The sequence below is a fragment of the Felis catus genome, chromosome A3 (assembly GCF_018350175.1).
Source record: "Felis catus isolate Fca126 chromosome A3, F.catus_Fca126_mat1.0, whole genome shotgun sequence".
Taxonomy (NCBI): Eukaryota; Metazoa; Chordata; class Mammalia; order Carnivora; family Felidae; genus Felis; species Felis catus.
Genome location: NC_058370.1, coordinates 9,956,298 through 9,979,588, shown reverse-complemented (window position 1 = coordinate 9,979,588; position 23,291 = coordinate 9,956,298). Strand labels below are relative to the sequence as shown.

Sequence of the window (23,291 nt, the reverse complement as noted above, 5' to 3'; positions counted from 1 at the left end):
TTTTACGCAAATAATTTTCCATGCCTGTATTTTCACAGTACTCTGTAAGCGGACTCTGTGAAAAGCCCTGTGGCGGTATGTGGGGTTTGTGGACAGAAATGGGGACCCTGGCGGGTTGAGGTTTAGCTCCCCAATGCCCCTACTGTAATATGGTCATATTGCAAAATTTCTTACTAGAAATTACAGGGCCCAACGTTCGGCATGATTTTCCCGAAGGCCTGGGAAACAGGAGACAATGAGAGCTGTTCACGGTGGGCGTGTGTTGGGCAAACCGCTCCTCTCTCTCCTAGGCTAGGACTTGCCTCTGAGCGGTGGCTCTTTCTCTTCCTTCTCCCTTCTTTTCTTCCACCCGCATTCCCCCTCTTAGAAGGCAGGCTTGGGACTCGGAGCCCAGCAAATGGAGGGGTGGGTCCTGTCCTTACTTAAATTTTTGCTATGGGTTCATCATGGAATTTTCACATCAACTTTGATTTTAAAAAGTATCGCATTAAATATTATTTATCTTGATTAGTGAGCTCTTTGATGCCACCTTAAATTTTCCACCTGCGGTGAATGCTTCCCTTGCCTCACCTTAAGCCCCTGCCCTGCCCTGCCCTGAGCTCTTTCCTGAGAAACTAAAGGACTTGCCCCAAAGTCTTGATGGTCCCTGATAATTACTAGATCTGAGTAATGAGTATATGGGGCATCATACCATCTACGAATGTTTGTATTTTTCCAATAAAAAAATACAACTTTACAAATACAGTACACATACATGTATCTTTATATATAATAGACAAAAGTTTGTTATATTGCTTGATATATATTATATGTAAATATAAGTATTAATAATAACATTTTTTCCTTACATTAAAATTCCACATTTACATTGTAAAAATTTGGAAAACAGTTGTCCAAGAACAATGAAAAAGATGAACGTTACTCTTAAATTCCACATTCAGAGGGTTACTGATAACATTTTTATGTATCTGTCTCATCTTTTGCTTGTGCGTGTGTGTGTGTGTGTGTGTGTGTGTGTGTGTGTGTGTGTGTGTCCGTCCATGAGACACACTAACCAGAGGCAGAGGAGGACATCAGTTGGAAAGGCCCATTAGCAGGGCGATTTATGACTTCAAAATTGGAGATCACTATTTTATAACATATGCAACTGACACCTTTCATTCTTGCTTTTACTGTATGATGTCATTAACCACTCATAAAAGGCTTACAAATAAGTGTTTGCGTCTAGTTCTGATCCCAAAAGGAATCCATGTTAATTTCAGAAAAAATCCTATGTTGGTATGTGAATGTGTGCTACCAAATCATCACTACACTAGACATGCTATGTTGCATTATATACTTGTACGTAACAAGAAATCACAAATACTTTTCCGTGTCAGTGATGTGCCATCATCTCTAACGGCTACCTGGCATTCCATCAGGTGAATACAGATTAGCGTGTCGGCTTGAGATCGCAGCCTGTGTCTTCTTGACTGCCTGGGTCCGTTCCCTGCTGTAGTTCTTACCAGCTGTGGATCGGGGGGACAAGTTATTGGAATGACTCGTGTCTCTGCCTCCTCACCCGTAAAGGTAGAAAGTTATAGTGCATACCTCGTGGGTTGTTAAGGAGAGTACGTGAACCAATGTCCATTAAGCCCTTGGAACAATGCCTAGCATACTGTAGGTAACCCACAAAGGTTTAAAAATCAATTGGTTATCTAATCCTCTCTGACGAGATGTTTATGTTGTATCCCACTCTGTTATTTTTATTTATTTATTTATTTATTTATTTATTTATTTATTTATTTATTTATTTATTTATAACAGTCCCAAGGTCACCTTATTAATCTTAGAAACACTATTTTCTTTTTTTTTTTTTTTTTTTTTTTTTTTTTTTTTATTTTTGGGACAGAGAGAGACAGAGCATGAATGGGGGAGGGGCAGAGAGAGAGGGAGACACAGAATCGGAAACAGGCTCCAGGCTCCGAGCCATCAGCCCAGAGCCTGACGCGGGGCTCGAACTCACGGACCGCGAGATCGTGACCTGGCTGAAGTCGGACGCTTAACCGACTGCGCCACCCAGGCGCCCCTAGAAACACTATTTTCAAAGACAAAACCTTCAATAAGCAATACATAAATATATTACTTGTATAATTTGAACTAAAAATATACAAAGCAGTTATGTGTTTTGCTTAGGGATGTACTCACATCCCTGGAACCCAGTCTTTTTTATTTTTATATATTTTTTATTTTAGAAAGAGAGAGAAAGTGTGAGTGGGGGAGAGGGGCAAAGGGAGGGAGAGAGAGAGAGACAGAGAGAGAGAGGGAGGAGAGGGAGAGAGAATCCTAAGCACACTTCATGGTTAGCGCGGAGCCTAACTTGGGGCTCAATCCCAGGACCCTGGGAACATGACCTGAGCCAGAATTGAGAGTCAGACGTTCAACTAACCGAGTCACCCAGACCCCCCCTCCCCTCCCTGTTTTTTAAAGTAGTGCTGTGAGCATCATCTTTTCCTTAGGTGAAATTCTTGGAAGTGGAAATACTGGACTGAAGAACACAGATGTTCGTAAAGCTCATGATATACAATACAGAAGTGCTCTCTAGAAAGGTTGTGCGAGCTTCTGTTCCTGCCATCCGCGGAAATATTTTCAGTACCCTTTTTGCCAAGTTAGATAGTAGTAGTATTGCCATTATTATCTTACATTTCTCTCACTAGATATTTGTCTTTTCCCTTTCCTAGTCCCTGGTACACACGCCTATTTTAGTATGATCCCCCTGAATCTCATGTAAATGACACTTTTTTCATTCGTTACTGAACGAGTGTTTAGATGAAGTGAGTACTGTTTAAAGTGGCAGTGTCTTTTGTTTAAGTAACTCAGGTAAGAGTGAATGTTTTTTCCCTCCTGTCCTGCTCACTGCAACAGCCACGAACACGTTGTTTGGTATTCTTCTGGACCCTTTAAATAATCACTTAAAAATGATACGATGGCTGATGTGTTCTTGTTGTAAAAATGCAAACAATATTCAGATGTATCTATGAGTTCTTATTTCTGGAGGACATCTTAGTGTTCTCATTAGTATTCTCTGAATGCAGAATGCTTTTTATGTTTACCACTAGGACATGGGTATGTCCACACGGGTATATGCTGATCTGTTCAATTTTTCAAAATGTCTGCAAAGCACTCTCTGTCCTGCTTATCTGACTCTAGTCAAAATTGATTAGCTATTCCCTATTGATGGACGATTGTCTCCAATTTGTTAATACTGTAATTTGGTATATTCCACACCTTTTTACCTATATTTTTGCTTATTTGTATGTGGATAAGTAGCTCAGTGTCCAGTTGTTGGGGTGATTTGTTTGAAAATACTAATGCAGTCAGTAAACAAAGCCAGATAAAGTTAAGATTTGAGACAATACAGTTGTAATCTCTCTTCTTCCCCCAGTGGTTGACTGAGGTATTCCAGCATAAATAATAAATGTGCTTAATTAAAAATGAAAATTAACCAAGCAAAAGAAGCCCGGCTTCAGTTTTAAATTCTTATTTACAAACATTAATTGTGTCTTGGTTTTTTTTTTTTTCCTGCCTTCACTGTGAACTTTAATTTTTAACTGTAACCCAAACCACCTTTAAAACAAATCATTTATTCCAAAGGTTTGCGATGTCATAATTGCCTGGTTATTTGGATGATGGATGTGTCATATCTGAAAACAAACTAGTTATCTTGCAAAATTTATTTCAACATGCATTATCCGAACCACCAAAGATGGGAACACTGCATGGATAAATATGATAAAAACCATGATGGATTTAGAAGCCTGGTGCTCAGGTTTGGTATTTCGTCATTTTTATTATATTGTTGGGTCAAAAATGTAGAAGGCCAGCAAAGGAACCGTTAATGTGCCTTTTGGAGTTGTTTTTTTTTTTTCCTTGACTGGGAAGCAGGTAATTCTAGCCTAGAAGTGCTCAAATGCTTTACAAGTAATAGGAACCAAGTGGGAAAAGCATGTTTTATATTTTCATGCTGACATCCTCATAGAAAAAAAAAATTAAAGATTCAGAACACTTGGCTGTGATTCAGTACCTAAACACTTCCTGGTGTTTTTCAGAATTCCCTAGAGACCCATAAATGCTTCTGTGCTAGAGGTACCATTGTTGCCTCACACTTGGGACAGTTTATCAAACTAACCAGCTCAAGAGTGATGCTATTTCGGGTTCAGCTCCACCAGGGAGGGACGGAGAGAAAACAAAACCGAAATTCAGACAGGAGCGTAATCCTAAGGGCCAACGTGACAAAAAATTTATTAACTCATACGCACCAAATCTTACCCAGAGTAATACTCTCGGTGGAGATTTGACTCTACAAATCTTATGCCCTTTCCTCAAGTCAAAGCCTTTATGGATGAAGCAGTGGTTTTTACCCTGGGTGATGTTTATGGGTCGCGACTTAAAAAAAAAAAAAAAAAAAAAAAAAAAAAGTACTGTGTGGCTTTCTCCAGGAACAGAATATTTGCAAATAGCTGGGGAAGAGGTAGAATGTGTTTTTCTCTTGTTAGGCACCTAATGCTTCGTTTCTAAATTAACAGAAGGGGGAGGAGGTTCTAAAATTCATTTAGAGAGACTTTTCCTTTCCTTTGGGATTTGGGTGACGGGTAAGACTGGGGGGAAATGGTGAGTTTCTGTGTCCACTTGTATCGGGACGTGAGCTACTCATGGGATGCCTGGGGGGTTCAGTCGGTTGAGCGTCTGACTTCAGCTCAGGTCATGATCTCACGGTTGGTGGGTTCAAGCCCCAGGTCGGGCTCTGTGCTGATGGTGTGGAAAGACTGGAGCCTGCTTTGGATTCTGTGTCTCCCTCTCGCTCTTCCCCTCCCTCGCTCACACTCTGTCTCTCTCTCTCTCAAAAAGAAACATTAAAAACATTTTTAAAAAGTTCAAAAAAGATCATGAGATAATACATAATGAGAAAAGAAAATGGAGCTTATATAAATGTGTATTTCTTTTTTTTAAATATTTTTATTATTTTTGAGACAGAGAGAGACAGGGCATGAGCAGGGGAGGGGTAGAGAGAGAGGGGCACACAGAATCCGAAGCAGGCTCCAACGTTTTTTATTTATTTTTGGGACAGAGACAGAGCTTGAACGGGGGAGGGGCAGAGAGAGAGGGAGACACAGAATCGGAAACAGGCTCCAGGCTCCGAGCCATCAGCCCAGAGCCTGATGCGGGGCTCGAACTCACCCACCGCGAGATCGTGACCTGGCTGAAGTCGGACGCTCAACCGACTGCGCCACCCAGGCGCCCCCCAAAGCAGGCTCCAGACTCGGAGCTGTCAGCACAGAGCCCGATGCGGGGCTCGAACTCACAAACCGTGAGATCATGACCTGGGCTGAAGTCGGACACTTAACCAACTGAGCCACCCAGGCGGCCCTATGAATGTGTATTTCTTAAAAGCTTTGTTACCTATGCTTTTCTAGGTGAAATCAGACACGTGTTGGACGCACTTGTATTGATGGTAACCTAGCAGGTGATCTGAACTGGTAAGGCCATCTTACCCGCTTGCCTCACGCAATGCTGAATCATTTTCAAATTCAACGGGTGTTGGAATGGACTCTTCACATATTATCAATCAAACCTGAAAACATTTTCTCACAGGTGACTTACTCCAGTTTGGTTTTACTATTCCCAACATAACCAAATTTGAATTTTTGAGTTGTAAAATGGTTACGTTAGCGTTACAAATTTGGGTTCTTTTTTCTTTGTTTTCGTTTTGTCTCTTCTCCCCGCCCTCTTCCTCCCCACCCCTGTCCTTTGTCCGCAACTTCACAGAAGCAAGAGGCCTTCTGTATTAATTATATTGTCTGCTTCTTTTTGAAACTTTTCTTTGGGGCACATTTTCCACATATAATTAGAATGAGGCATGAAGCGATTTTAATTAGTCCTATACTGTTTTCTTGTTTTACGGTACGAAGACCAAAGCAGCACAAACAAATGAAATCTGCTGATATTTCTTACCCTTTAGATCTGCGCCCAAGAGAAGACATTTTTCCTGGAATGGCATTAAAAAAGAATGAAAGAAAGAAAGAAAGTCAAGTATAATGTATGTAACTCTCATGTTCTTGGTTACATTTTTTTTTAAAACCTTAAGACATTATTATTTACATTGATGTTTGAAGTCTTTCCTCTTGAGGAACTACCTATTACTTTTTTCATAACGGCCTAGGCTTCAACAGTAATATTTTGTGAACGATGATGGCAAAATTTATGTTCTTGGAACCTCAGACTGCGATTTATTCTATTTTGAACCTGAACAGGAACGATTCTTTCCCAACGGAGTGGCCATGCCTCACATTTACCCTAGCCACACCATCAACGAATTTTGTCTTAAAAAACCATGGTTGCCTGATCATGTTTTTATCATCAGTAATTTCATCTGAGTCACGAAGCCCACGGATTTCCTCACGCTCCGCATACACTTATTTATTTACCTTTTTGCTTGATACTTTGGGGAAGAAGAATTTGGATTTAGGATAAACTTAAAGCCTAGGTGTGCAATGAAGTGTGTGTGTGTATATATATATATATACACACATACATATATGTATATATATACATATACATGTATATGTATATATGTATATATATACATATACATGTATATGTATATATGTATATATATACATATGTATATATGTATATATATATACATATATATGTATATATACACATATGTATATATATGGCGTATATATGTATATATATATATATGGCGTATATATATATATGGCATATATGTATATATGTATATATGCTATAATGCTGGAAACGCAGTGCGAAAAAGGCCTTCAGGGAAGCAAATGCTCACGTGAAATGTGTAGAGCAGGGCTTCTTGCTAAAAAGGGAGAAAAATGGGAACATTACCACTATTTTACATTCCCGTGACCTTTTATGTCACAGCCCACATTTGTCTCCCTTTTTCACCCCTCAGCTGTCCCCTTCCCCCTGCTCTCACTGTATCCCGTTTTTTCAAATGATCTTTCCTCCCTGAGCACGGTCAGAGTAGTCTCACTTCCCACTACGGAGGCCACGGAGGTCCCTTCCCGGAACTACTTATTCCCGCGCAGCCAACGCTGGGCACGTGACCTAAGGCCAGCCAATCAGACTCTCTCTCCCAGGACTTTGCACGGTGGGCGTGACTCAGAGACGGTCCAAGGACAGCGGTCCCTCGGAGGTTTGCTGCGTTAGGTCCTGCCCCGTTCCTGATTTTTGTTCACGTCTGATTTTGCAGCCTTCCTACAAATTCTGGAGGCTTCTGAATATCCTTCTGGTGAATTTCCTTTCTGCCTTTGCTAGCCAAACGAGAGTGGCCGAACACTTTCTGCTTTTGCCACCAGAGAACCGTAAGATGCTACGGCATGCGTCTCTCGTCGCCCAGGTTGGAGGGGTGAGCGGGGATCCCCATCCCCTTTTTAAGTATTGGGAACCGTGGGTTCAGAGAGGTTGAATGACTTCGTGGCCCAAATCTCACAGCGAATGAATGACAGAGCCGTGATCCGTTCTCACAGCTTTTACCTCTGCTTTGGAGGCGCATCTTCAAAGGTAATTTCGATTTCCTTTAGTGGCAAAAAGCTTCACTTCAGTAGCAAACGGCCTCGTGTTTGCATCTCGGCCAATGGCCTGAACGTTGAGCTTTATGAATGGGGAGATAGTAGTATCTATGAATCGGGGTAATAATACCTATGAACGGGGACAGTAATGCCTACTCCAAAGGACTGTTGTGAGGACCATGTAAGGTGATGATCTCGGAAAGCATGTAGTGTAGGGCTTGGCACGCAGTACGTGCTCAATAAGCGTAATTCCAAATGAGTAGCCACAACATTAAAATTCAAGCTCTCTAGATAACTGTATGGGCAAGTCTAATAGAAACAAAGTTCCTTAGTAATGGAATGGCTGGTAAGACGGAGAAGAACCCTCAGAACAACAGCCCACGCTGGGTTTAACCAGGATGTATGATCAGGTGGCTGGGCCTTTCCTATACTGGGTGCCCGCTTCCCCTGACCCCTTTGGAGCCACAGGGGGTACTCACGTCCCCTCCTTACGGGGGGGGGGGGGAGACCAAGGGCGAATTGGCACAGCTGTTCCCCCTGAAGATTTTTTGCAAGACTTTGTTGAGTCAGGACCTTGAGCGATCAGATTTATTGCAGGTAAAGAATATGAGGCAACGGGATGGGGTGGACGGAGCTGAGGTCTCAGAATTTGAATCCCGAATCCTCCCCTTTCTGGCTCTGTGACTTTAGACCAGCGGCTTAAACTTCTGAGCGGCAGTTTTCTCTAGTGCCTGGGTTTGTGGGTGTCCAGCTTCCCCTTCAGTACTTTTGTGAGTCTCTGGGAGACTTTGATCCAGATACCATCTGCTGGAAGAGGAGTAAGGAGAAGTCTTCAAAAATGAAGTCTACTCAAAAGGTTCTTTCAAATGGGAGGAGATGATCTTCAAGCTAGAAGAGATTGTGATACCTTAATGGATGAGTCTGTTTACTTTTTCCCTACTGCGGGCTCCAGACTTGGGCTGTCCAGGGGAACCATCTGTGATGATGTACGTGGCCTATGTCTGCACTGTCCAAGATGGTACCCACTAGCTACGCGGGCTGTGGGGTGCTTGAAATGTGAATTAGTGTGACCCAGAAAGTGAATTTGTAATTTTACTTAAATTCAGTTAAGTACGATGAAATCGATATAGTCACATGTGGCTCATGGCTATTGTGTTGGAAAACTAAGCTCTAGAGGGAAAAAAAAAGAGGCAGTTATAGAAAATAAGGATGCTCTCCTTACTTGGAGTGCTAGAGTTTCAATCCGTGATCCTGAAACGTTTGGCTGTGACTTTATTTTTGAGCTTCTGGTGGAAGGGCATACATTCAGACATGGACCATGAGCCTGGACAGAAATGGTGAATAGAGAAGGGTGGAAGGCAGTCCCCAGAAGCAAGAAACGGAGGGCCATGGGAAATGATCATTAGGGTCTGCTATGGACTGAAGGTTTGTGTCCTTCTACAGTTGACGTATTGAAACCCTCATCCTCAATGTGATGCTATTTGGCGATGGTGGCTTTGGGAGGTCATGAGGTCATGATGGTGGCTTTGGGAGCTCTCAGGATGGGATTAGCACCCTTCTAAGAAAAGACAGGAGAGACCTTGCTTCGCTTCTGTCTCTTAGCCATGTGAGGACACGCAGAGAAGGTAGCAAGCCAGGAAGCGGGTTCTTACCAGACACCGGACCTCCTGGCACCTTGACCTTGGATTTCGCATCCTCCAAAATGGGGAGAGATAAATGTTTCTGGTTTAAGCCCCCCAGCCTATGGTAATTTGTGAGGGGAGCCCGGATGGACTAAGACAGAATTGCTTCCTGGGTTATTAATTTTTTTTATTTTTTATTGTTATTTATTTTTTTGAGGGGTTTGATGTTTATTCTTTTATTTTTATTTTTTTAAATATAATTTATTGTCAAGTTGGCTAACCTACAGTGTATACAGTATGCTCTTGGTTTTGGTATTAATTTTTTTAAAGAGCCAAACCTCTTTGCAGAGAGGAAGTTGATCTTCGAGAGCAGGTCAGGGAAACACCCAGGAGAACCCAACATTTAGCCAGAAGAGAGGGAAGCCTACTGTTTTAAACCAAGAGTGGCTGGATTGAAGTCAGAAAGGACTGAAATGCCATAGTTAGCTAGTTTTAAGTTTTATTTCTGCAAGCCTTCCTCATCTGCCTGCCGGATTGACTCAGGGGTTGGAGAGTAGGACCCAAATCCATTGCAGAAAATAAGGGTACACTTCCCCTGCACATCCGAACGTAACGTGCTAAATATATTTTTTACCTTGTTTACGATAATTGCGTATTTATTTATTTAATTATTCAATTAATGTCTATCTTGCCCTCTTGACTGTAAGCCCGCCCCCCCCCCCCAAGGGCAGGGGTCGTGTTTGCTTTCCTCACCTGTTGGATGAAGCACAATTCTCTGCCTGTTCAGTGGCCCACACCCCGCAGCACACAGCAAGTTAATATTTCTGTCCCCATGTAGTAAGAGCCTTCTAAATACAGTAGCCACAATGTGTTTCCAGTCACTGCCACCTAACAGAGACTGTTGGATCCATTTGTCTGCTGTCCCGACTAATAGGAATTCTTACCTTTATTTATTTATTTATTTATTTATTTTTTAACGTTTTTTATTTATTTTTGGGACAGAGAGAGACAGAGCCTGAACGGGCGAGGGGCAGAGAGAGAGGGAGACACAGAATGGGAAACAGGCTCCAGGCTCCGAGCCATCAGCCCAGAGCCCGACGCGGGGCTCGAACTCACGGACCGTGAGATCGTGACCTGGCTGAAGTCGGACGCTCAACCGACTGCGCCACCCAGGCGCCCCAGGAATTCTTACCTTTAATAAGTTCAGCGGAATGAGCAGGACAGTTGGTTAGATCTATAGCCAATTAAATCATGGAGCTTACCTAAAAATGAGAAAAACATATGATTTCTAGTATGGTCTGTATCGCTCGGTTCCTCCAAACTTCTACAAGACTTTGCATTGGATATGCAACCTGTGAACTATTTTTTAATTATTTTCACTAAATGAACTCATTTAAGTAAAGTGTTTTAGTAAAGTATTTTAGTAAAAATACCCAAAGGCCCTAGCATCCCCTTTGATTTGAATGCCTATAAAAGTACAGATTTGCTGTGTTAAAGTTCCCTGAATACACAGTAAAGTAAACGTATCCCTAGTGGAGTGTGGAATCAGCCTTTATGTCCCTTGAGTAGGTAGCAGAGTTTGGGGACACCCCAGCTGCTTCAGTATTGAAGTGATGTTTTATAGATTGCCCCTGTTTGTGGCACGTGGGTGGTCAGGGGCTCTGTACTCAGAACTGTGTGGCCCCCTCCACAGAGGAAAGGTGGTAGCCGGCTCAGGGGGCCAACTGGTCCCACTTGGCTCAAGGCTTTTTCACCGCAAGTCCCAACTCCTGGGAACCCCCTCAGTTCTTGGCAAACCAAAATGATTGGTCACCATCCAGCTGGCATACTGATGACTTCAAGCCACCATCTTTTAGTGTATTTTTATTTTTTTATTTTTAAATTTTTTACTTATTTATTTTTTAAAGTTTATTTTTGAGAGAGACAGTGCAAGAGAGGGAGGGGCAGAGAGCGAGAGAGGGGAAGGGAGGGAGGGAGGGAGAGAGAGAGAAAGAGAGAGAGAGAGAGAGAGAATCTGGAACGGTCAGCAAAGACCCAGGAACCATGAGATCATGACCTGAGCTGAAATCAAGAGTCAGATGCTTAACTGACTGAGTCACCCAGATGCCTCTTAATTTTTATTTTTAAGAGGGAAAGTGTGAGCAGGAGAGGGGCAGAGAGAGAGAGAGAGGGGGGGGGGGGGACAGAGGATCCACAGCGGGCTCTGTGCTGAGAGCAGTGAGCCTGATGCAGGGCTTGAACTCACGAACAGAGAGATCATGGTCTGAGCCGAAGGCGGACACTCCGCTGACTGAGCCACCCTGGCACCCCTAGCGGAGGGCACTGCGATGGAAACACCTGAGGGCCCAGGGCGGGCACCAACCAGGTTTACAATAGCCCCGGGCAACACGCTGACCCATCTTGAGTTTTGTTTTCTCCAATCATGTGAGAAGCTGGGGATCAGTGAAGGCTTCCTAAACTGTGACTTTGGACCACTTAGCACTATGGGAGGTGACTCCGGTGCCACACTAGTTTCAAATGATGTTGAATCGCAGTCAGATTCCTGACTCTTGCCCCGTCCTTCTGGAAACACAGACAAGAATGGCTCCATTGGGCGCTACTTTCTCCTGAACACCTGCAACCTTTCCTTTTCAAACAGCACTGAGCAGGCTTCAGCCTCAGCACAAACCCCCGTTGCTAGAATGTAATCACACCGTTTTCTTTGAATTGTATTTATTTGTGTCATTACATGTGATCTTGAGCTTCCTTTCAACGACAGTCAAGCTCGTCAAAGACAAACATTAAGTAAAAGACAGGTGGGATGTTAATGTGGTCAGAGGGAAGGGGAGACGTTGCGTCAGATGACCCCTAAACTCTCTCCCGCTTCCAAAGTTCATTGTTCCTGTGTTTCTTTGAGAACCTTGTTGTTTTCATGAAATTCCTCTTGTCGACCTTTCTGGATTCTTAAACTGCTCGGTGTGTTGGGGTGTTAGAGTCCTTCCCTTTTCCCTGGGCTGGTGTGTGCCAAATCGGGAGGAAATATGATCAATGGTTGTAGAAAGGTCGCGTGTCCGGGCCACTTTTCTGAAACGGGCTGTGGCAGGTTTCCTTGGCTCCTTTCTGTTCTGCCTTGAGAGGGATTTTAACTCGGTGTTTATCCTTGTCTGCGTCAGACCACAGGGAGGCGTTTAGCAGATTTCGTGCTGAGGCCGAAGTTTTTAAAAGGGACAGAGGTGTCCCCATCTCGTCCGCATTTGGAGTCGTGTTTGCATTCAAAGATTCCGAGACAAAGAAGGGCGTTTTGATAAGAAAAAGTGATTGTGGTCTCAAGCCTTGATGTGCTGTGGGAAGGAAAAGCGATTTGCAAGACTAACCGACTGCGTTTAACTTAATAGTTGAAAAGAAGAAATGTAAAAGAATGCAGTGGCTTTAACCAAGAATGCTGTGACCCGAAGCAATACCATCTAAGCAGGGTCTATTTTATGCATAGCAACTCTGAGATGCCGCATGTTCTGGAAATAGGTCAAACTGAGAATTTTGTATAAACACTGTCTCCCACTAGAGGGCGCTCTTTAGTTGTCTATTTAACACCGTCTTCCTTTTTTGCGAAAATAATAAAAAAATGACTATAGGGCTATGAATTCTGATACAATTCTTGTTGAGCATGTTATGAAATTTTCTCCCAGACATTGTTTTATTTTCAGCTTATATGTGTGAAATTCCACTTTGAGAGGTATAACATGATTCTGAGTCTTTCAATATGTATAAAATCCCCACGGTATTATGGTACAATAGGAGCAAAAGACATAAGTTTAAATTATTGTAATCCCATAGGTCTTGTGACTATTGTTTCTCTATATATGTTACTGCACAAAGGAAATTTATTGTTAATATTAATACCTTCTGCTTAGATCTTTCGTGAAAAGACAAAGGGAGGCAGTGTGGCCTAGGTGGGGGATTCTGCTGGCTTTTCCAGAGTGGTTTTTGTTATCTGAAACAATTTCCACGACATTCTTTTAATTTGCTTCTTTAGGATTTCAGCCCGTTAAGATTGTATTGTCTTAGATCCATGAAAATCACGGCCTACTTTTCTCTGATTCCATTCTTCCACATTCTTTACCTTTCTTGTTAGATTTGAGCTTCTCATACGATACTGCATGAAAGGCTGGCGTTCTGGAAATGAAGGTATGCCACCCTTAAAAATAAATGACGACTTGCCCCTCTGTTTTCAGAAAAGAAAAAATAAGTCAATCAATAGGAGTTTCTCGATTTATTTCACTGCATTACATTTTCCTTAAACTGCTGCAGTTTAAGGCTACAGTTTAATAAGATATCGACATACAGCAGACATGCAAAATTTCGTTATTTAAAGTTTCATAAATTGATTTCCATGGTGTTCCACAAAAGACTTCATCTAAACACGTTTGTGAATTCTAATGTGACCCTGATGCTTTTTAAAAAAGTTTGTAATTTCACATATAGCTTAGGAACATACACTTTGATAAAAATTCAAACAATAAATACTTCATTTTACTTATAGCATAGCGGTAAACATTATAGTCCCTCTTTATCCCTTCCAGAAATTCCTCTTCCTTCTCCAGAGGTAATCCCTGTTCACATGTAAACGTGTATCCTTCAGACACTTCCTGTGTATGTGTGAAGTTTAAAAAGAAACTGCTAGTGGGGCATCTGGATGGCTCAGTCCATCGAGCGTCTGACTCTTGGTTTCTGCTGAAGTCATGACCCCAGGGTCATGGGATCGAGCCCCGAGTCGGGCTCTGCACTGAACGTGGCGCCTGCTTAAGATTCTCTCTCTCCCTCTGCCCTTCCCTCGCTCATGCTCTCTTTCTCAAATAAAAAATAAACAAATAAGAAAATAAAAAGAAACTGTTGGTTTTTATTACTTTCATCTAATGGACTCATACCCTATGTGCTGATATATTGCCGTTTCTAGTTTGCAGTTGGTTTGGCGATCTTTCTCTCTCAACACCTTTAGATCTGTCTAGCTCATTCTTTGCAACCACTGGATAATATTCCATGGTCTATATGGATGTCTTTTCACTTATTTACCCAGAGAATGAGGTTGTACGCAATTTTTAAAGCATTTCAGACAACCTTGCAGAAGACATCTCTGCTTACATACCCTTGGTGCCCGTGTGCGTGGGCCTGTAGAATGGGTCTCTAGGGAGTCTGCGGCTCACGCGGGAAGTTTGCATTTTTTGTTGTCAGCATTTCTACTGTCAGAATGGTATTCTCCCACTTCTCATCCCCAGGAATCGCCTAATAAAACTCTGATCTGGAAAAGGGTCACAGAAGTTTCTGCGGGGATCCCCTGAAGCTCGTGAGAATGTGGCCTCCAGGTGTGGATTTCATGAAAAATGTCGGCCTCCAGTTCCTCGAGGATGTGCCAACTCCACACCGATTTAATTTCTTAGAGATAAGTGGCATTTGAGACCATTCTTCTGATAAGGTAAACTTCCCTTGATTAAAGAAAAAGGGAGGGTTCAACTCTGTGAACATTGGTTGAGTACCTAATCTGTGTAAGCGACTGTACCAGTCATGGCTTGAAATAAAGTAAGTTAAATAGAGTCTGTGCCCACAAGGACGGATGGCAATAGCAGGGCAGGAAAAGCAAGACACTAATGAAATCTAATCCCACGGGAGACAAGTGAGGGACAGTGGAGCCAGCCATTTTGTGTTGTGGGGGGAGGGGAAGACAGAGAGAGAGAGAGAGAGAGAGAGAGAGAGAGAGAGAGAGAGCGCGCGAGCATCCGGCTTGGAAGAGAAGCAAAGGCTCCTGAAGGATGTGGCGTCCCTGATGGGTCTTGAGAGATGGGAGATCTTCCACCAGTGATGATGAAGGGAGCGAAGGGTAGGTGGGGTGGACAGAAGAGGGTGAACTGTTATTTAAAAATGAAATGCATACAGACTGGCTCAGTCAGTAGAGCACGTGACTCTTGACCTCAAGGTTGTGAGTTCAAGCCCCAAGTTTGGTGTAGACATTGCTTAAACACAAAACCTTAAAAAAAAAAAAAAAAAAGAAATGCATACATATAGGAGAAAAACTTAAAAACACAGACCACTTAAAAAAAAATCCCATTAATTTGACCTCCCAAAGGCAACCAGTGCTATAAGTTTGACATATTTCTTTTGGGTATTTTTTTTTCCAATGCATATTTTGTAACGGAGGGTCCACTTGGTCCCTCTCGGGGAGTTTTTAGTATGCTTGGCTCAACTGATAAGAGCGGATGTAAAAGCCCCTCCCTGCCACCCTTGAGAGCTATCTGGGAGGGGCCCGACTGCCTGTTAAAAGGAGCTCTGGTTGCTAACACTATAAAATTACACCCTCCTTCCCCAAGCTCCGTTCTTGGGACACACGACCGGCTGGTCACCATTTCCGGGAGGCACCATCCAGCGTAGCAAAGGCAAAGTCAAACAAGCTGAAGGTACCGATCAAAACATGTTCACATCCTTCTATACTTGTCAAGACATCAATCAACACCATTAGGCGATTTTTCTCCATGGGGCTCTATCACTGCAGCGCAGGAAAAGTAGCAAGGGGATGGTTGGAGGAGTTTCAGGTTAAGGAAGATGTTTCTATTCGTTCATTAAGCAAACTTTTTTTTTTTTTTTTTTTTTTAAGCCCCAGAAAGAGATCATGTCTGTTTTAAGATGTTTGTCTTCCATCCTGGAGAAAGTCATTCTTTTTAGAAGAATGGGCCAAGTGTCTCCTTCTAAATTTAGCAAGAAAGAAGCAGAAAGCAAGTTGAGGTTTTTCTTATCAAAGACAGTTCGAAACTTCCGATTCTGTGATGTGTCTTAGGCGTAATTTTTAATGGGGTGTGGCCTGGACCAGCAGGGTTTTGACAGGCAGAAGAGAGAGAGCGTTCCAGAAAGAGGCATCAGGGTATGTGAAAATGGGATAACAGGTGTACTGGGGAATGAGGAGGGACTCAGTTGCCTGATTTGGATGGAACAGGTGAACGTTTCTGAAGATCCGAAGGTACCTTTAGAACCCACATGGAATCCACTCTGGTGAGTAAAGTGGGACCTCCATCCAGCTGCAGGGGCTTAAGGACAGTGTCCAGAGAGCACACAGCGACGCAGGTGGTATAAGCTTCAGGGTCAGCAGGGGGACCCGGTTGGTCCCCCAGGACCATTCTGCAGCGCTCCCATGGGCATTCTTTCTGGCCGAGCTGCCTCAGATTCTCTGTCCCTTGTGAAGATTCTCTGACCACAAAATCTCCTTTATCAAATTCTTTTTTCTACCCAGAACAGCCCGAGATAGCTTCTGTCGCAAGGCCGAGTCCTCATTGTAGGACGAGTACATTTGAGGAAAGGTGGGAGGAGAGGCGGGGTGGGGTGTTTGTGATGTCATCTGACATGGGACACGCGTCAATCAGAGCACTGGCTGTGGTAATACAGTCTCATTTCTCAGACAATTCGTAAAAGAATATATTAAGCATCTGAAGAATGATGTAGCTTCAGTAATAACAAAATTGCAAATAAAATCAGCGTGATGGAAGAGAGTGAAAAGGAAATGCTCCGCGCTGATAAAGATGTGAGGGCGTGGACATTTGTGGTTCCGTGACATAGAGTTTCTAGAATAAAATCTGGCATTAAGTGCGTGTGTGTGTATAAAAATCACTATATATAAGAATTATATATATAAATATATATTATGTATAAATTATGTAAATAAATATATATAAATTACTATATATAAAGTATATATAATATATAAATTATATAAATAAATAATATATAAATTACTATATATAAATTGTATATAAATTATATAAATAAATATATATTATATATAAATTACTATATAAACTATATAAATATATAATATATAAAAATTACTATATATAAATTATATAGATAAATATATAATATTTAAAAATTATTATATATAAAATTATGTATAAATTATATAAATAAATAAATATATAAAAATTACTATAAATATAGTAATCATATATGTAGTATATATAGTAATTTTATGGATCCATGTGCCATGCTCTAACAGTTTCACATCTAGGAATTTACCTGGGGAGATAATCGGATAGGCAGAAAGTCAGACAGATGGAGACGAAAACATCAGCTTTGTTGCTGATGAAACCTTCTTGGAAGATGGAGCTTAGAAGCGCATCTCCCTGGACCCAGCGCCCCCCCAGGGAAAAGTTACGCTTCTCAGAGACCGCTGCCTCCGACACTGCGTGGTTCTGGGGCAGAGAAGAGAGGGGGCAAATTGCAAGCAGCCTGTTGGCATGTTCCTCACTCATCCTAGCAACGTGGACCCATAGCTTCCGCCTGTGCATCAGTGAACTCCCTCCCCTGTGGGGGTGGGAGCCCGAGTGTTACTGTGATAGTGGTTCCTCCACAGGGAAACAGGGCAAGGGGACCCTGAGTGTTCCCTGCCCCTAACACTATCACGCGATTCCCTTTTTGTCTTAAAAATGCGTGTCGGCTTGCGGAAATAGATGTAAAAACAAGCTCGAGATAGAGGCGTGAGAAGTAGTTTTTCCCTGTAGGTCGAGACTATGAGAGAGATGTTCGGTTTTTCTTTATTGTGTGACTTTCTTTTTTCTTGTTTTATTTTTTTTTATTTTTTTTATTTATTTTTGGGACAGAGAGAGACAGAGCATGAACAGGGGAGGGGCAGAGAGAGAGGGAGACACAGAATCGGAAACAGGCTCCAGGCTCCGAGCCATCAGCCCAGAGCCCGACGCGGGGCTCGAACTCACGGACCGCGAGATCGTGACCTGGCTGAAGTCGGACGCTTAACCGACTGCGCCACCCAGGCGCCCCAACTTTCAAAAACAAACAAGAAGTGTTTTCCGTGAGACACAAACCGGAAACATGTTTCTTTGAGGAAATGAGGTTTCTGTTCCTAGTGTGTGTAATTCATACTTTATGTAAATGACATTTAATCACGCAGCAAGTGTCTTTCCTCTTTAGCTTAAACACTGACGATCAATAGACACGGTTTCCGTGTTGGAGTAATTACTGAGATTCCTCACGCGTTCCCTGTGTCCTTTCGACGTTCCGATGTGAACCGAGTGCCTCTCTGCTCTCCCTTAGATCCCCTTTCCCAACCCGGTTTATTAAAACCCATTTCTCATGTTTTCATTGTACCGTGAGTGAGAAGTCATTCTCGGCACGTTAATTTACGGGCAGACGCATGAGTTGCAGGTAGGTATCAGGACTGGAAAATAAAGCCGTTTACAAATAATTATCCTTTGGGGGGGACCTGAAGGCAGTAAATCTGAAATCTGGTGAACCTGAATCCTGGATTTTGCTGGAGTAAGGGCTATTTCAGAGGCACTTCAGCTCCATTAAAATAAAAACTAGAAAAAAAAAAAAAGAAAAGAAAAGAAGGCAAGTGTTGCCTTAAGAAGATTACTGGTCTCTTTCACTTACCTTTCCGTTTTTCCCCTGTTGAATCACTTTGCGTTTAGGACTAAAACCAAACCGATTTAAACCCATACCTGAAACATCAGCGAGCTTCAGGACATAAGGACAAGGAGGGCCGTATCTTTCGTTTTCAGAATTTCAGCATCCAAACCTGCTCCTTCTACCTCAGTGCCAGCTGTCCAGGTCCTTCCTACCTTGTCACGAGCACATGGAAGACAGGGCTAGTGGTTCATCCAATGCCTGCTCCCTTTTCTTCCTCGCGAGCAGAACCCCAAACCTGTGTGATCTGAGTAATGTGACACCTCGCACGGATCCATCATAGGCATGTGAACACCCGTCGCCGATTTAGGGATGGGTTTAGGGATGGGCACATGACACAATTTTCGCCGTTGTTCACATGGCTGGGGAGGGGTGTTCTATTTTTCATTAGAAAAACAGGCAAGAACAGTTGGCTGCCCTCCTGCCATCATAAGGACTCAGTCACGCTGAGAGAGCGGCCAACGTAGGCAAGGTCGGAGCCAAGAAACAGAGCTCCCAGGTCCTGAAGAGATTTTTGAGCCCCCAAATCAGGCTGGGTTAGGAGCCAGCTCAGTCTTCAACATTTTCAAATATTTGAGTCAGTTAATCTCTTTTTCTTTCCTAAGTCTGTTTGAATTAGATTTTCTGGGACTGACGGTCAAAAGGGTACTACCTCTCATGGTAGTAGTAGTATACTGTCCCCAATGAAACGATGTGGGATCTGAGCTCCAGGATGATGTAATTTCCCCAACGCACCCAGTTTTGAACTCAGGTCAATATGCCTCCAAGGCTGGTCAGTATTGCCACTGAGAAATCACTTACCTATTTCTGTCCACGCCGGTCATGTCCAAAGGTGGGAGCCAAGCTTCACCATCTTGGTATTGAATCTGAATCTGCGATTCTCTTGGGACGCAGGCTAAAAACACTGGTTGAATCCGGGCAAGAAGAAAAGGAACATTTCCTCGAGCAGATTAATTTTTGGACTTGGTATTTATAATTAGCTATTTTGGAGTTAGTTACAGCAACCTCTGTGGGTTATTTATTTGATCGCCCATGACTGAAGAAAAACAGCTTTGATTTGGTTTCCCAGTGACCCAGATGAACTGCATCGTTAGGCAGTTGGTAGAGGTCTTCCTAATTACAAGAAATAAAAAGAAAAATCTGAACACTCCTTCTTCCCCCTCCAACATTCTTTGCAAAACAGGCCTAACTAGGCCCTGGACTAGTTCACGAAAATGTGTCACTAACAAAATATCGAAGAGGCAGAACAGCCTGATGGAAAAAGTTTTATTGAGTGCTTCGGTGACAAAAATATCTTCAAAGGGAGTTCTATCAATTTTATTAGCTACATTGTGCACTTTTCCATGACGAGCATATCAAGCACAATAGCATTTGAATTAGCAATCAAGTTTTAATAGTATTTGACACTTCCCCACCTTGTACTGGCAGAAACTGTCTCTCTGAGGAGAGATGCCATGAGAGGAAACATCAGCCTGCGGCAGAGAAATGGGGTGGCGTCCGAAAGCTCGTTTGTGAATTTGTCGGTTGTTGCTCAGGACACATCTTCCCATGGTAAGAATGACATTTAGTGTCCTGTGGGGACACATGAAAGCTGACTTCTCTTGTTTTACCGCTTAAGAGGCTTTGGTTTCTAGTGATAGAAATGAACTGTGGTTAATTGAAGCCGAAGGGAGTCACTGGAAGACTGTTGGGAAGTCTGAATCAGTGGGAAGGTTGAGGGACCAGACTTTGCAAGAGGCAGCCTCAGAGTGCTACAAAGCAGGCCCCACCGCGACGGCCGCCATCTTAATGGCCTCCTTTAGGCTCTCCACCTCCGGCAGGACCTGCATTTGCCCAGTTCCTCAGACCCAATATGGTGGAATTATCCTGGACCGTCCTATTTCCCCCACACTCCACATCGTGTCCTTTGGTAAATCTGGTTAACTCTACCTTGTTAATATATTTGGAATCTGGCTACTCCCCACAAGCCCCACACTCACACCCTGGGTCTAGGTATTTCGTTTCTCACCTAAAACATTGCCATCACCTCCTCGCCGGTTTGGTCGCCTTCCTCCTCCTCGTGGTCTCGAGGGATTCTGTTGAAACCTAAGCCAGGTCACCTCACTCCTGAAAGTTACTCCTGTTTTAGTACATGGCTTCATCTGACTTGTCCGGCTCCTGCCACCTCTCCAGACTTCTCATCCACCATCTTTCCCTTCCATCCTTCCGTTCCAGCCACACTGACTTTCTCCTCACTGTCGCTTTAATACGCCAAGCGTGCTCCTGCTTCAGGGTCCTGGCATGTGCTCTGACTTCTGCCTGGCACACCCTTGCCAGACCCTCTCTGCTCAAACACAGTTTTGTTAGTGAAGCCTTCTCTGGTCATCCTCTAAAATAGAAGCCACCCTTCCCCCATTCTTGTAACGATCTGTCCCTTTCATCCGCTTTATTTTTCTTTGCAGCCCCATCACCACCTGATACTATATAAGACATTGACCCGTTTGCGTCTAAGTCCTTCTCCTAGGATGAAAGTTACTTGAATTTGCCTCTTGTCTTTGATTCTTTGATTGACTAATTTTTTTAAGGTTGATTTTTTGAGAGAGAGAGAGAGAGAGAGAGAGAGAGCAGGGGAGGGCAGAGATAGAGGGAGATAGAGGTTCCGAAGCAGGTTCCAGGCTCCGAGCTGTCAGCACAGAGCCTGACGCGGGGCTCGACCTCACGGACCGCGAGATCGTGACCTGAGCCCAAGTTGGATGCTTAACCGACTGAGCCACCCGGGCGCCCCTGCCTCTTTTCTTTAATTCCATGTCCCCACTCTTGCACATATTAGTGCCTCCCTAAATATTTTTTGGAACGAATGAATGAACGTGTGCACGGGTGAATATGGGAACGGCCCTGTGTGGGGAAGAGTCTAACGAGTCAACCCTCTTCCCCTGGAAGAAGTGAACTCCAGTAACTTCCCGTTTCAACAACCAAATTCCAGGGAGGAGTTTCTGATGAGTACAGGAGGGCTAATGCACCCCTACCTTCGCCAAAAGAGAACCAGACGCTAGCCCCACGGGTTTGCACCCAAAGGAAAGAGACACGCCCAAAAGGAAACTGCTCTCGATGTTCAATCGCCGTAAGGATTCTTGGTTCATAGATGAGGGAGCTCCACCCACCAACCCGTGAACCAGTGCACAGAAATGAAATAACTTCCTGTCTCAGGCCTACTTGTGGCTGTATGTAACCAAACCCCAAGTAGTGGTAGCTTAGACATACAAAGGCTTGTTTTTCGTGCATACCAGTTTGTGAGAAGGCAGTTGCTGGTGCCGGTTCAGTAGATCAACGATATCAGAATTTGGGCTGGCATCTCTCTGAGCTTGTTGGCCTTTTCCTCATGGTCACAGCATGGCAGCTGTGTGTCCAGGGTTTCTGCCTTCACACATTCCTCAAGGGAAGAAGGGGGTAGAGGACAGGCGGCAGAGTTTTTCCTCATGCTCGTCTTCGTAGTCACAGAAGGAAACACCTTCCCTAGGGACTGTCCGAGACTTTCCATTTTCTCTTTTTAGCAAAACTGTAGGGCCCAGGGCAATGCCCATTTCCCCTTTCGAGTCCTTGTATAAGGGTTGGGCGCTGAGTAGGTTGCTGGGGATGTTTTGGGTGTCTGCTCCAGATCACACAGCTAGAGGGTAGGGGAATTGATTTGGTTGGGGTTTTGTCTGATGCCAGAATCTATCGCTTAGGCACTAAATCTCATTGCCTCTTGGGAGGACGGCTTTGTTTCTCTGATTATTTTGCTTTCTTTTGTTTTTCCATGCTGTCTAGATGGCGAGACGCAAAGGGCTACGTATCGCAGGATTCTGTTGATATTAAATGGCTGGAACGGGCAAACCTGTAGAGACCAAAAGTAGATCATTGGTCGCCAGGGGCTGGGGCTTGCAAGAATGGGGAGGGGTGTGACTGCTAATGCGTGGGGGTTTGTTTTTAGGGGTGATGAAGATATTCTGAAGTTTGACAGCGGTGATGATTGCACAACTCTGCGAATGTACTCAAAATCACTGGATTGTATACTTTGAAATGGTGAATTTTATGGTGTGTGAATTATAATAAAGTTGTTATTTAAGGAAAGGCAAATGCTAAACATACACGATAATTTTTGTAACCTCTTACATTTAAAAATCTACCAAGAGCTTCAAAGAATCAGCGTGCCCCAGGCCCCTTCTGTCATCTCCGAGTGTCGGGCACGTTCACCCCTGATGAGCTCCTTGCGTTCTTATCTGTCCATTAACTTCCCTCGCTCTCCTTTGGCAGATCAGTACTCATTTTCTCTTAGTCCTTTTGAGTCTCCTTTCTAGGTATTTTCCCATATGTACTCACATATGAAAAACAATTTATTTCCCTTGCACTCTCATGACCTCATTAAATTGCAAATTCCCTGGGACGGTACTTGACATGATAGCTAATATTGTTTCTATATAGTAGTTGCTCATGTGTTGCTAAGTGGAGGGCCGGATTGTGAAAGTATTTGAGAAGGACTTTAAGAAGCGCCATAGCTTCGGGGGGCCTGGGTGGCTCAGTCGGTTGAGCGTCCGACTTCGGCTCAGGTCATGGTGTCGCAGTCCGTGTGTTCGAGCCCTGCGTCAGGCTCTGTGCTGACAGCTCGGAACCTGGAGCCTGCATCAGATTC

At 43.4% G+C, this 23,291-nt stretch overlaps 3 long non-coding RNA genes across 5 annotated transcripts; 2 read left to right on the top strand and 1 right to left on the bottom strand.

The window, feature by feature from the left end:
• Positions 1–991: 991 nt before the first annotated feature.
• LOC109497923 lies at positions 992–17,513 on the bottom strand. Of its 2 annotated transcripts, XR_002740925.2 has the most exons (4): positions 17,237–17,513; positions 13,305–13,406; positions 10,398–10,467; positions 992–1,508 (listed from the first exon to the last, which is right to left on the bottom strand). It is a non-coding gene; the product is annotated as an uncharacterized LOC109497923 (long non-coding RNA). The 2 variants fall into 2 exon arrangements; XR_006595076.1 differs by lacking the exon at positions 13,305–13,406.
• Positions 3,637–16,808, top strand: LOC109497927. Of its 2 annotated transcripts, XR_006595077.1 has the most exons (6): positions 3,637–3,808; positions 5,454–5,631; positions 5,999–6,076; positions 7,265–7,575; positions 13,317–13,369; positions 14,458–16,808. It is a non-coding gene; the product is annotated as an uncharacterized LOC109497927 (long non-coding RNA). The 2 variants fall into 2 exon arrangements; XR_006595078.1 differs by lacking the exon at positions 13,317–13,369.
• A 395-nt stretch (positions 17,514–17,908) lies between the features above and the next one.
• LOC123384268 lies at positions 17,909–22,738 on the top strand. Its single transcript, XR_006595075.1, has 2 exons — positions 17,909–20,194; positions 22,430–22,738. It is a non-coding gene; the product is annotated as an uncharacterized LOC123384268 (long non-coding RNA).
• Positions 22,739–23,291: the final 553 nt, after the last annotated feature.